The sequence below is a fragment of the Eucyclogobius newberryi genome, unplaced genomic scaffold (genome assembly GCF_026437365.1).
Source record: "Eucyclogobius newberryi isolate DKJ021-1_F unplaced genomic scaffold, fEucNew1.0.hap1 SCAF_20, whole genome shotgun sequence".
Classification (NCBI taxonomy): domain Eukaryota; kingdom Metazoa; phylum Chordata; class Actinopteri; order Gobiiformes; family Gobiidae; genus Eucyclogobius; species Eucyclogobius newberryi.
The window spans coordinates 10,331,451-10,343,944 of NW_027315835.1; the positions used below are offsets into that span (position 1 = coordinate 10,331,451).

General features: G+C 37.7%; 1 protein-coding gene across 1 annotated transcript in view; it reads left to right on the plus strand.

Annotated features, from left to right (window-relative positions):
* Positions 1-1,275: 1,275 nt before the first annotated feature.
* The window catches only part of cdc42ep4b (CDC42 effector protein (Rho GTPase binding) 4b), a 38,304-nt gene continuing 27,085 nt past the window's right edge, over positions 1,276-12,494 (plus strand). Inside the window, exon 1 of the mRNA XM_072455707.1 lies at positions 1,276-1,364. The gene's annotated coding sequence lies outside the window, so the exon portion shown is untranslated. The remainder of the gene's footprint in view (positions 1,365-12,494) is intronic.

Genomic DNA, 12,494 nt, shown 5'->3' on the forward strand with positions numbered 1-12,494 from the left:
GCAAAAAATGAGAAAGTAGACTAATTAGACTCTAATTATGCCATGATATTATGCTGTTTATCATGTTATTATGATGTTCTTTTTGTGGAAATATATTTTGAAGTTTGCCAAACATGTTATACAAATGTTTTAGGTTTATAATTTCACTTCCTGTTTGTAATTGATGAAATTACCCAGCAAACACTGGGCAAAAACTCATCTAATGCCACATTTTTTTTTAATTCAACAAATATAAATAGATGAGAGCACTTTGTTTTGTTGAATTAATGTTTAGAGAGTCAAAAATGTTGTTTATGTGTGTAATACTTTTATCTGATGGACAAATTATGAATACACAATGACTGGAATGACTACAAATGATTATCACTTCGTTCACTTCCTGTAATTTTCTATAGTTTTTTCAACGTTTTCTCCACAAATACCTACTTGATTGGTGTAAGCCTATACATTAAATGCACATCAGGTATAAATACACTAAATAAAGTCAAAATTAGCCAGTCATACGCACTTTAAAGGCCCTAAATCACCTCCAGCGGATGCGCGCCGTACCGTAAATCACCCGAAAGCGTCATAAAAAAAGCTGCATTTGTTGTTGTTGTTGTTGTTTTATGGCAGTTGGCATCCAAGTGTTGCATTACCGCCTGACTTTATTCTTCAGACTTTGTCGTTTGAAGTTGTCCCTCTATTGCAGGGGTGTCCAAACCTTTTTCACCGAGAGCCGCATTTTGAAACTTATACGGAGCAAAGGGCCACAAACAACCTGACAAAATGTCAAATGTCAAATTTGAAAAGTGATTAATTTGAAGTTTTGCATTTGACATAGTTTTGATGAGCCTCTACACCTTTCGTAAGACTTGGAACATTATTATTAAGTTGGTTTTACATCAAAATGCTTGAATCTCTCCAATTTTACAGTAAATGTACTTCTATTTGTTGTTTGCGCCAACTTAGCAGGAAGCCGGAGGGCCAAAAAAAATTGGTCTAAGGGCCGCATTTGGCCCCCGGGCCGTAGTTTGGACATGCCTGCTCTATTGTGATTCATAAATACGTGACTGTCTCTTTAAGACGCAGCGGGGGCGGTGCTTTCCCGCGGAGGGGGCGGTGTTGTCCCGCGGAGAGAGGGGCGGTCTCTGCGGGCAGCAGGGGGCGGAGCCACGGCCGAGTAGGAGGCGCCGCCGCTGCCGCTCCTGCTTTGTGCGCCACACGGACGCGACGAGCGGCTTTTGACGCACCGAGCACTGACAGTCCCGCGGCGCGTGATCACCCGGAGGACGCTACACCCGGGACAGTTTGGACCGCTTTACGACGATCGCCAGACGGCTCAACAAGTTTGGGACAGTGACCGTGGAACTCCAAAACGCGAGGTAAACTTTCACACAAACGTCACGCGCTTTTGTTGAACGAGTAAAGTACAAAGTTGTCCGGGCAAGTCGTCTCAAACTGTATTTAACGAGTATTTCTGTAAGTTTAACGGGGAAATTGACGTGTTTTGGCGCAGCAGCATCTCATTTGGAGCCCCCCATCCCGCTCACATGGGGGGCTCCTGTTGTTGCTCGTGTGGGATCGTCAACAATAGGAACTCATCAGTGCGTGATATAGTGTCACGCGTGTTTATCTGCCCGCTCTTTTGTCTTATGATCCACTGATAAGGATGTTACTTTGAATATTGGGGGTTTAAGTTGAATTTTGATCCCAGACAAACTTTATGTATGCACTAAACTGCTTCACTATTGGAGAAAATGTACTTCGACTGATCCATAAACGCTTTATTATATTGATCATTATGTAACTGGCTGGAGATTCAGGGAAATTAAACAGTTAAGGAAAGTTGGCAGGTAATTTATAAGTGAGCAAACTTTTAGTAATACACAGCCACTTTTTATCAGTCTATACACAGATGTCACCTAATTGATTGGTACTGACAAGTAGAATGAAGGTTGTTTATTCATTTCTGCCACTGAAATGATCAAATTACTAGTATTTCTAACAACAACGTTCAGGATTGTTGGCTGTATTGCATCATTTTTGGTTTAATTTAATTGGCGTGCTATGTAATTTACTGCAAGGCCCCACAATATGGCACTAGACCCATTTATCTAGCATTTATATATTTATAGATGTTAGTTTTTTCTTTATTTTAGTCTTAAATTTAATGTAAAACCATGCATTATGTACAGGCAAAGCAATATCATCTCCATTGCATATCCTCCACCATAAAATTTACACTTTAATTTCAAAAGTAAAAGCAAAAGGGGAGAAGTAGACTCATAATAGTATTAGTAGTAGTACCTGTTATGACTTATTACTTTGCTGTGGAAATTCCTTTTGTGTTTTTTTTAATGCATTTTTACCCCAGAGGTCGCTTTTATTGTTTTCATTCCTCATACAAAGATATTAAACACTCATTCCCCTTGAGAACTGGCTCTATTACGCTCTGTGCCGCTTCTTAAACCCTTCCAGCATTTATCAATATTACAATAATCGTCACACATTCAGTGGGGCCATATTTGCAGTGGCTTGAAAGCGTGTCCCAAATACCTCTTTGTGGATATGGCTTAATGGGACAGATGGAGCATGAGGCTGCACTTCTCTTGAGCGAGTTACGTAATGATAATACTGCGTAGGAGCACAACACACCAGCCCCGGATGCAGTGTCGTCCCGGCGCGGCTCTGCTACTTCCCAGCTGCTGTTCCCGCTCGTCCCCGCTGCCCGGACGTGCACCCGTCGACCATAACGGGGTCTATATTGCTCAAAATAGGCTTGAACTTGGATGTCGTTTACCCCCCGAGGTGGTTATTGTGCCTAATAAGCTGGATAATACGAGCGATGCCAAGTCTTTGCACCTGTACAAGTTGTTTAAAGCTAACTGAAGGGTTCATTGCAGGCTTTTAGATAGAGACCCGTCTTCCCGTATTTTGGACGGGGTATTTTGAAATGTGGACGGGCATTTTTGAGTGCAGGGACGGCCATTTTATTAATAAATCTGAGAAAAAAAGGGAATATTATCATTAAATCGGGCCGGGAAGCATTTGACCATAGTCCACCATTACAGTTTACTGAAAATTTGCATGCTGCGCTGATTGGTCGAGGAAATGTGTGTGCTTGCCTCTGATTGGCTGCCGAGGCGTGGTCCGGAGAATGCCGAAGCTACTAGTTTTTTTCGCCTAGTCGGCCCCATTTTGTCCGGGGTGTTTTCAAATCCTTTCTAAAATCCTGGTTCATTGTTGGTCGGTATCGACAGAATTGGCGATGTTCTCCGTAGATACCAACAATCAGATGATAATTTATTTTACAATCCATCAGAAATGTGTTAAAATGTCCCTGCAGGTTGAGCGTTCCACACGAAAAGTGAACGGAATGGTAAAATAAACAACAATGTGCAAAAATGGCACATTAAATCATTATTTTTGAAGATTGCACGGCAAGTTTTTGTTCTTTTTCCAACTTTATCAGATCAGTTTCTAAGTTAAATATTAATTCTAGACCATAAGTCGGCCATCTTAAACGTCTGTGCTCGACAGTAATCACATTGACCGGCAAACTTAGAGGTCCATTTCATTTCAATCACTTGTTTGTCGCTTGCAATCAATCCACGGAGGCCCTCTTAGCTTAAGTACCTAACGCGTCGACTCTGTTTGTGTGACCTTTGCCCTTTGACCTCTCATACTCCATCCGCACATTACCACACCTTAGCAACAGAGCAGGAGTTGGCCAACATTTGTCACATTGCCAAGTGACTAAACCACGCGTCGATCTTAAGGCAAATTTCTCAAAAATTGAATGATGACCAAAAAAAATAATAGCTTCACGGTCATGGAATGTTTTGGTAACTATTGTGATGTGACAGTGACAATAGGGAACTTGTTTCATTTAATTAGATTTCATGAGAACTTCCCTGACAACGTACTGGTAAATTATGTTGTCAATGACTCTTACAGTAGAAGCCAAACTTAACTTGATCAAGATGTACAGTATAATCGCAATTCATTTCTATTCAAAACACTTTTTATTGTCAAATGTCTAATGGATTTTGTTGAAAGCATTTGTAAGTTGAGAGCCGTGTGAGAGCCGGGGTTGCCAGGTCTGCTTCTGTATTGTGTTTTATGTGTTTTAAGTCGCTGGGAAAGTTGTAGAGTAGCGGGTTGTGTTTTTTTGGGTCTTGCACCATCATTTATATATATATAAAAGTCAGTGGTGACACACAACGTTTAGCTAATTGTTTATTTTATTTACTTATTTTTGTGGCTTGCTGCCCTTTGAAAATCTGGCAACCCTGGAGCTGCTTAAAAATCGAAAAATACACCGATAAATCTCAATGCCCCGTTCACGATTTGGCACGACGAGCGAATGTTGGCGTATTCGCAACTAATCCAAAAACAACATTGTGGGTGTTGGTGAGATTTGTGGTTTAATTGCTGTTTGCTTATGAATAAAGTTATCTAAGACGTGTAATCCCAGACTGATGATGGCTACCGGACCGGACGTTTGAGAGATCACGATGACAATCTTTAACAAAAACACAAACTATAAGACCGCTGGCAAGGTCACATCTCAATTTACGGTAATTCGTTGTTTGCTTGCTAAGAAGTATTGTCTGCGTGTTGTCCAAGCTTCGTTGCTGGACTTAAGTAGAACGTTTCAGTCCAAGGACGGACTCGGCTCAGCTTTACGTCACCGGTCTCGAGTCACTCCACGCTTAGTTATTTCTTTTTATACCGTCCCTTTTGCTACAGTAGCGCATTATCACACGTACTCCCATATCTATTCAGTGCCGTGGAGTTCCGTCCGTCCGTTACCAGGCACATATCTCCCCGTTACGATCTATTGTGTGGAAGTGGAGAGAGCGAAAGAGGGGGTGGGGCCCGTGCATGTGTCATATGGCTTTTCTGATGGTACTGTGCGGTTTTAGTGCGCCCCGGAGACTGGCGTAGCGAGTGAGCTGGCTACCTGCCCGTCTGTGAGGTCATCGCTGTTTTATATTGGAATACGGGAGGAATGGAGGGGGGGGGGGAAGGGACAGACAAGCACGGTCCATTTACAGGCATGGAGTAGCGTACTGCGCACTTCATTAGAGTTGGACTAGTTGTGGTTCTGTACAATGTTATGGTATGTTGTTTTTCAGAAAGTCGTTTCGCTTTTCAAGATTTAGATTCTAATTGATGGTAGTTTTCCGAAATGGGACAACTATTTTATAGGTCTAAAATAGTTCAACATTGCCTTAAAGAACATAATTATTCTAGTAGAAACAATAACACATTTTGAAGACTGTTATGTTGATACAGACAGTATTGGCATAAATCATCATGTTGAAACTATTCCATGCCACTGAGAGCAGGGGAATCCCCCCAAAAACCTGTCAAAAAACTTGAGCTGTAATAAACAGATAATAAATAATAATAAAATAATAATAAAAACACATTTGTTGTTAGTTGGTGTCAATGATGAGCCCTAAATATATGTCTTTCGGTCATTTATTGAACGATATAGTATAGTTATTATTGAGACAGGGCTAGTATAGTTATTATTGTGAAAGGACTAGGTACAAGAAAAAGCTATTTTATTAATTATTTATTTTATTTATTTTATTTACTTTTTTAGTTGTAAAAGCTACACTAACATTTTAAATTATAGCTAAACAAATAGAACTAAAACAGGAGCACTTTGGGGGTCAAACCATTGTCGGAACAATAATCAAACGTGAAATATTGGGTCTAAATAACAAACTAATAGTCTAAACCAGGCAAAAATGAGTTGAATCGGGTTAAACCAGGGCTTGAGACTTCTGAGTTCCACTGGAAGACCCACTGGCCCTTGTGTACTTCCTTCCTGTGCTGTGTATGCTTTATAAAGGGAACATAAACTTTGACTTATTAGGAAAGTACTCATTAGTTCCACACGCAATCTTAACTGTAGAAGACTGTGGCTTCCCATGCTACAGGAAATGCCTTTTGTAAATGATCTTTTCGTCTAATCCGCCCTCAAATGCTCCACAGAGGGAAATGCTGGGATGGAACAAGTGACATGTTGTCCTTTTTGTAGATTTACTGTTCGTTTGGCGCGCTCAAAATGTCAAAGTTGTTGGCGAAACGTTTGCCAAATGGTCTGAAAGGTTTAAACTTTGAAGCGCAGCGGTGGTGACGGCAAATTCCTGTTCAGTGTCATCAGCTTCTCGACTTCCAGCTGAAATAGAAGCTAGTTTCAGGCCAGGACGCAATCGTTAGACTGGGAAAGGTCATATTACTCTTTAAAGATGTGGAATCGAATGAGTGTTCCACATTAGGGCATTAAACTTATTTTACTTGCATTTGTTCAAGTATATGTGTTTTTAAATTGATTAAAAAAACACGCTTTCTTCTTGTTAACCTCTAAAAAGTCAAATGCCATTCTGTGGGACATTCATAGAAAAACAGGTGGCGGACCTTATGTCTGAAAAGTTACATATTGCATCTTTAATTTAACTCCATAACATACTTTAAAGTTACATATTGCACCTTTAATGTACGGTAACTCCATAAAATACCTTAAAGTTACATATTGCACCTTAAATGTAACTCCATAAAATACAAATGCAATGCAGAAGTGCTGAATGACTATATTTACTTTACATTATTCTACATCTTGAGTTCACAAAATAGTTAATGAACATTGTGTATTTTAGCTCCATTTGTTGTTTCTTGGAACATTTCAAAGACACAATTGTAATTTGAGGAAAAAATTATCAAAAAAATGTATTTCAGCCCTATAATAATTCACTTTATAGTTGTCTTAGCAAAACATAATAAAGTATCAAATTTTTAAGTTCTGGCGTGTAACTTTCTTGCCGAATTACACAAATATTATGTTTTTATTGCACTAAAATGTGTAAAGAAAAAGAAAAACCTGTGTCCTTCGCATCAAAGAGCTGCATAAATTAACCATTACTTGTCTCCTGCTTGTTTAAATGGAATGTCGTTCCTTTGGCTTTAAAACCAGTCCATCTCCACAAAGAATGCATGTTTTTTACTTTCTTTTTCCATGGAATCATGCAGGGGACTTTCCACCTCCTGCAACTTACAGTCCCATGTTTATTATTTCGATAAAACATATTTTTTCACTTACTACTTTTGAGCTACTGCACTTCTTCACAGCACAAAACATGCTCCACCCCTGAACTTTACCCCGACAGAACAGAACAATAAAACTCTCTCTCCGTCCTTGAGCAGCAGATAATAACCGTTCGGCCGCAGATACAGCTTTGTTTGGGCTGAAAGAAAAATAACAGGTAGAACAGGACGTGACGAGTGCCTACAAAGTGGAAAAGAACACTGTCATTGCTTTTTGTTTTCTCTGTTTATGTTATACCACAGTTTATAACCTTTTGTCGTTGTTAATACGCTGTACTAAGTGGCGATTGTTGAACTGGTTTGACTGATTGACGTGTCGGAGCGGTGGTTCCGGTGAAGGCGACTCGTTTGGTGGGTCTGTGTAAAGCTTTGCAGAATGTGGTTCCGGCGTAATGTGATCGCATTGGAACTCAATCTGTCATCGCACCTGTCTCACCTGACACGCCCGTCTCACCTGTCTCCTGTACGGTCAACACGTCAAGGCGCATCGCGCGACAATGAGCGCCGGTTGAATATGTATTATGTGATCGATTGTTACAGTTGGAGGTGTCGCGATATATGTCTAATTTTAATGTGAAAAAAACGTTTATTTTTCACGATTATTACGGAGAATGAGCGAAATCTCGTCGAACGCGTTTCTATTTTTCAAGTTTGTGAACAGTTTTGTGAAATTGAACTGTCAGAAATATGGCATGAACTGCATCGACGATTAAGGAGTCACATCAATAAATAAATCTATAATGCTTATTTAGAATCTTTCTTTTCTTGGGATGTTTAAAAAAAATAAAATAATATTAAGTATGTTTAAATTTACCCAATTTGTTTTTCTGTTTTTTTTTTGTTTTCTTTCATTTTTATAATTGATAATTGATTAAAAATATTCAAATAAATAAAGATAAATAAATTGAACTGTCTGATTGAAAACATAATGTAAACGTGACAATATATAAAAGTACTTTATATATATATATTTGTTTTAACTCTAGATTGACTTAAAACTACTTCTTTTTGCTTCTAAAATAGTCACAATTATTAGTATTATTTTAATTCTCATTATCTTACAGTTATAGTGTGACCCAAATAATCACAATTATCGATTTAACCAAATAATCTTGACGTCCCTGGTTACAGTTATCAAATAGTCAAAAATGTATCTTCTAGAGACGAAAAACACCACAGGAATTTTGGAACTAATCCCGGACATAAACATGGACTAGAACAGGATCAAACTAAGTCTTCATTAGGACTAAATCAGATCAAACCAGGACCGAACCACATGATCAAACAGCTGTATCTGATTTGTCTTTGGGCAGTAACTGTACGGATACACAATAATTCACAAATGTTACATACAATCGCACAGAATACATTTTTTTTTTTAGTTAATGACAATTGCGAAAAACCCAAAATTTCTACGTCTAACTTGGCTTATTTCCATTCCATTAAAAAAAAAAAAAATCACTAATCTTAAACCCTTGCAAAATGTCTTTACGCAAAACATAAATGAAATAATCAATTTTTTTTACAGCTTCAATTAAATAAGCAAAAACATGGCTCTATAGTTTATACAAATATTTCCTCTGTATCTACCTATGTTGCAACAATGAAATTTCCCCAAATGTGGACAATAAAGGAATATCTTATCTTATCAAATCTCTCCAGCGTTACATTTTTGTAGCTATGTTCTAGCGATTGAATGAATTGTTAACATTTCCTTTTTAACTTTGTGAATCACTCAAGCTTTTATTTAAAAATTTCAGTCCAAACTTGTCTCAAATTATTGATGATAAACTTACTGTCCACCTTTTGTGCACTTGTAATCCCCCTCATGAGGATTTTTATTCACATTTCACTCATTTTTCTCACTCATTTTCATTTTTCTCACTCATTTTCACCGTCTCAATCGCAGAAAGTGCCATTTGGTCCCACTTTGTAGCGCTTTGTTGCAAATCTTCCCTTAAGCTTTGAACAGTTTTATCTTTGTGTGTAAAGTGAACATCTCAAAGCTTTTTCTTTGGTGTTGGGCTCTTTTGAAATCCAATATCCAAGTATAATCAGAGCTGCCTGAGCCCTGCATCTGCACCACAGTCTGCCGTACAGTACCACGCTAAGAAACAACCAAAAGGAATCGGATCCTTCTTCTAAACGGGCTGCGTTTACTTGGAATTTGATGTCGTACTTGGAATTTGATGTCGTACTTTGGGTAATTTACTGTGTTTGAAAGAAATGTTCAAACACAAAATCTATTTAAAAAGCTCAAAACTAAAATGTGAAAGAGTTGATGCACTCTAACAAACCATAAAGATCTACAACTCTGCTAAATATTTAGTTTGTACCTGGGATTTTAAAGAACTGATGCATAGGATCACTGATGCATCTGTTGGGATCGCACACAGTTGAACTCATTTCATTTCTTTCCTTAAATAAGATCATTTTTGACTAAATTAAATGCTGTGAAAGGAGTTGAAGTGTCCTGAATCTGCCACTGCCATTAGCAAATTAAGCTGTGCACAGTCGGAGAAATAGCAGAGTTCATTTGAGCAAAATAAACGCTCCGTGGACAAAAATGAGGCCAGAGAAAAAAAAGAGGCAAATGAACAGATTTTTAGTTGCACTGCCAGTAATTCTGCCACCGAGTTGGAATATTGAGAAGCACTTTCTGTAACCCTATAAACCAGGGGTGTCCAAACTGTGGCCCTGAGGCTTCCAAACAAGAAAAAGTAGTACATTTTACTGTAAAATTGGAAGAATTCAAACATGTTAATGTCACACCAACCCAGTGTTAATGTTCTAAGTCTTATGAAAGGTGTGGAGGCGCATCGAAACTATGTCAAATGCAAAATGTCATTGTCCGTGGCCCTCTGCTCCGTATAAGTTTCAAATTGTGGCCCTCTGTGGAAAAAGTTTGGTCTCCCCTGCTATAAACTCTCTATTATTGGACCCGGTGCACTGACAGGGAGGAAAAGTACAAGCGGATTGCATATTTTTCAATGTAAAAAGGAAGAATTTAGGTTCACAATTCATTCCCAAGTCTACCGTTCTGATGTGGTCCATATAAATCCTTTAAAATCCCCCCCAAAAATGTGCTGAATACTAAAAATGTGGGTTGACAAAGACGCCATTGAGTGAATAATTGACTTAAGAAGTTTTCATCCTGTCAAATTATTGGCGTTTTTTGACACATGACCAAACTGCAGTGAAATCCTTTACTTTCTTTAGTAAATCAAGTCTGTAACGCTTATTGAGCCGTAGAGTTTATGAAATCAAACTTTTCAAATGACAAAGTAAAGATAACATGACATAAGAAGCCAGAAAATAAAGCACTTTACATTAAGATCTAATTTGTAGCCGTGTAGTTTTTAATTGAAATCAACTTTTATGTCAAATGTAATGATGATTGCTTTTCAGTTTAATTAAATTATAACCTGGATATCACAATTGTTGGTTTATCAAATAATCTTGGCATTGTTAAGATTAAGAGAGAACTTTAGCTTCATATATACCAAAAAGTGACCGATATGAGCACTAAACTACCTAATGTTAATGTTTTACCCAAACAACGTATTACAAACTAAATCAATTCTGAAAGTAGTATTGAAATTGAGCAGGTATTGATGCAAAATAACGCATAAACAGGGCAAAATTTGACCTTTCTTGAGTAGTTTTAGTATGATCTTGAGCTTTCTTAGTACTAGTATAAGATCACATTGTATAACAAAGATAGTACTACTAGTTTGTGTTGAAAATTACATTCTTTATTATACCATGTGATCTCTGACATTGCAATTCCTTTCTGAATTTTAGAAGTATGTGCTTGGGCCTCAAAACTCCTGCCATGTACAATAAATGGATACCTTTGGAATATTGGAAATGGACAAATTTGAATGGACCAACTGGGACTTTTTATTTGAATTCATCCGTCGTGATTTAGTTTCTTTTGTTGGTTAATGTATTTGTAATTTTATTTGTAATTTCGCTCACTGGTCCTGTTTTTGTCTTTAAACTTTAAAAAACTGGGGGGGGAAAATTAAAAAGAAAATTAATTATATTATTGTCTAATAATAATAATAACAACAATAATAATAATACAAATAATAATACAAAAAATAATAATAATACAAATAATAATACAAATGATACAAATAATACTACTACAAATAATACAAATAATAATAATAATAAAAAATAATACAAATACAAATAATAATAATAATAATACAAATAATAATACAAATAACTATAAAAAAATAATAATAGTGTAATCAGTGTGAGCTTGTCCTTTATCCTAATTTCATACATTTTCAAATCATGACAGCACTAGCCCACACTACGTATTGCAATAAAGCACCGCGCTGACACCAGATTTAGCCCGGGCTGAAAACACACGGCTCTGCGTTGGCTTTGGCTGTGTTTACGGTCCAGTTAGCGCTCATTGTTTTTGCAGGGGAGGAACAGGTGGTCCAACCCAAGCGTGCACCGCCGAGACAAAGGCAGGCTGTTGCTTTAACCGCGCTCACCTCTGGCTGTACGCGAGTGGAAACATGGAGAAGGACACACTTATCAAAAGCGATACATCTGAAAAGCACATTTGTAATAAAACAAGAAAAGCAAAAAAGTCTGTTCTTTTCATAACATCACGTCAAAGTGCCCATTATTCACAGAGAAATACAGATTGTTGGAGAAGTTGAGGCAGCAAAAAGGCAAACCACTATCACGGATTCTGGACTGTCCTGTGGTTCAAAAAAAATTGGACGCACTGCAGACAGTTTTTGACATTGCCATTCCACTCTAGTTTGGAACTATGTGCATGGGACTGAGAACTCCTGCCGTGGATACAATAAACAGTTACCTCTGGATATCATACTCTTGGCACCGGCGAAAAAGGCACTCACACTCAAAAATGGATGACAGAAATTACACGGACAGTCAGGGAATTTGGACATTTGTAAAATGGAAAGGATTACTTCCGGATTTAATATGTAAATGGACAAATTTGACAGACTATGGACTAATTGGAACGTTTTCTTTCTCTGTCTGTCATGATTTATCTTCTTTTCTTTTTTTTTTGCTTTGTTTTTGTTGGATGTCTGCTTTTTTCTCTCGTCTTATTCTCTTTCTTTCGTGTTTGTTCAAAATCGAAAGAAAAAAAAGTCTGTTCTGCACATGTTCTTTCTCACACAAGGATGTTTCCAGGTCGTCAGGCAGTTTATTTGACTCTTAAAGCTGTTGATCTGGAGATTGTTCGGTTAACTGGTAATTGTGGTGTAGGCGTCACGATGTTACGATGTATTGAGAGAAAAAACATCATGATTTTAAGAATTTATCACGAATATCGAGACCGTGACCAAACAACAATGACATTTTTGAATTTACATGTTACTGTTCCTCAA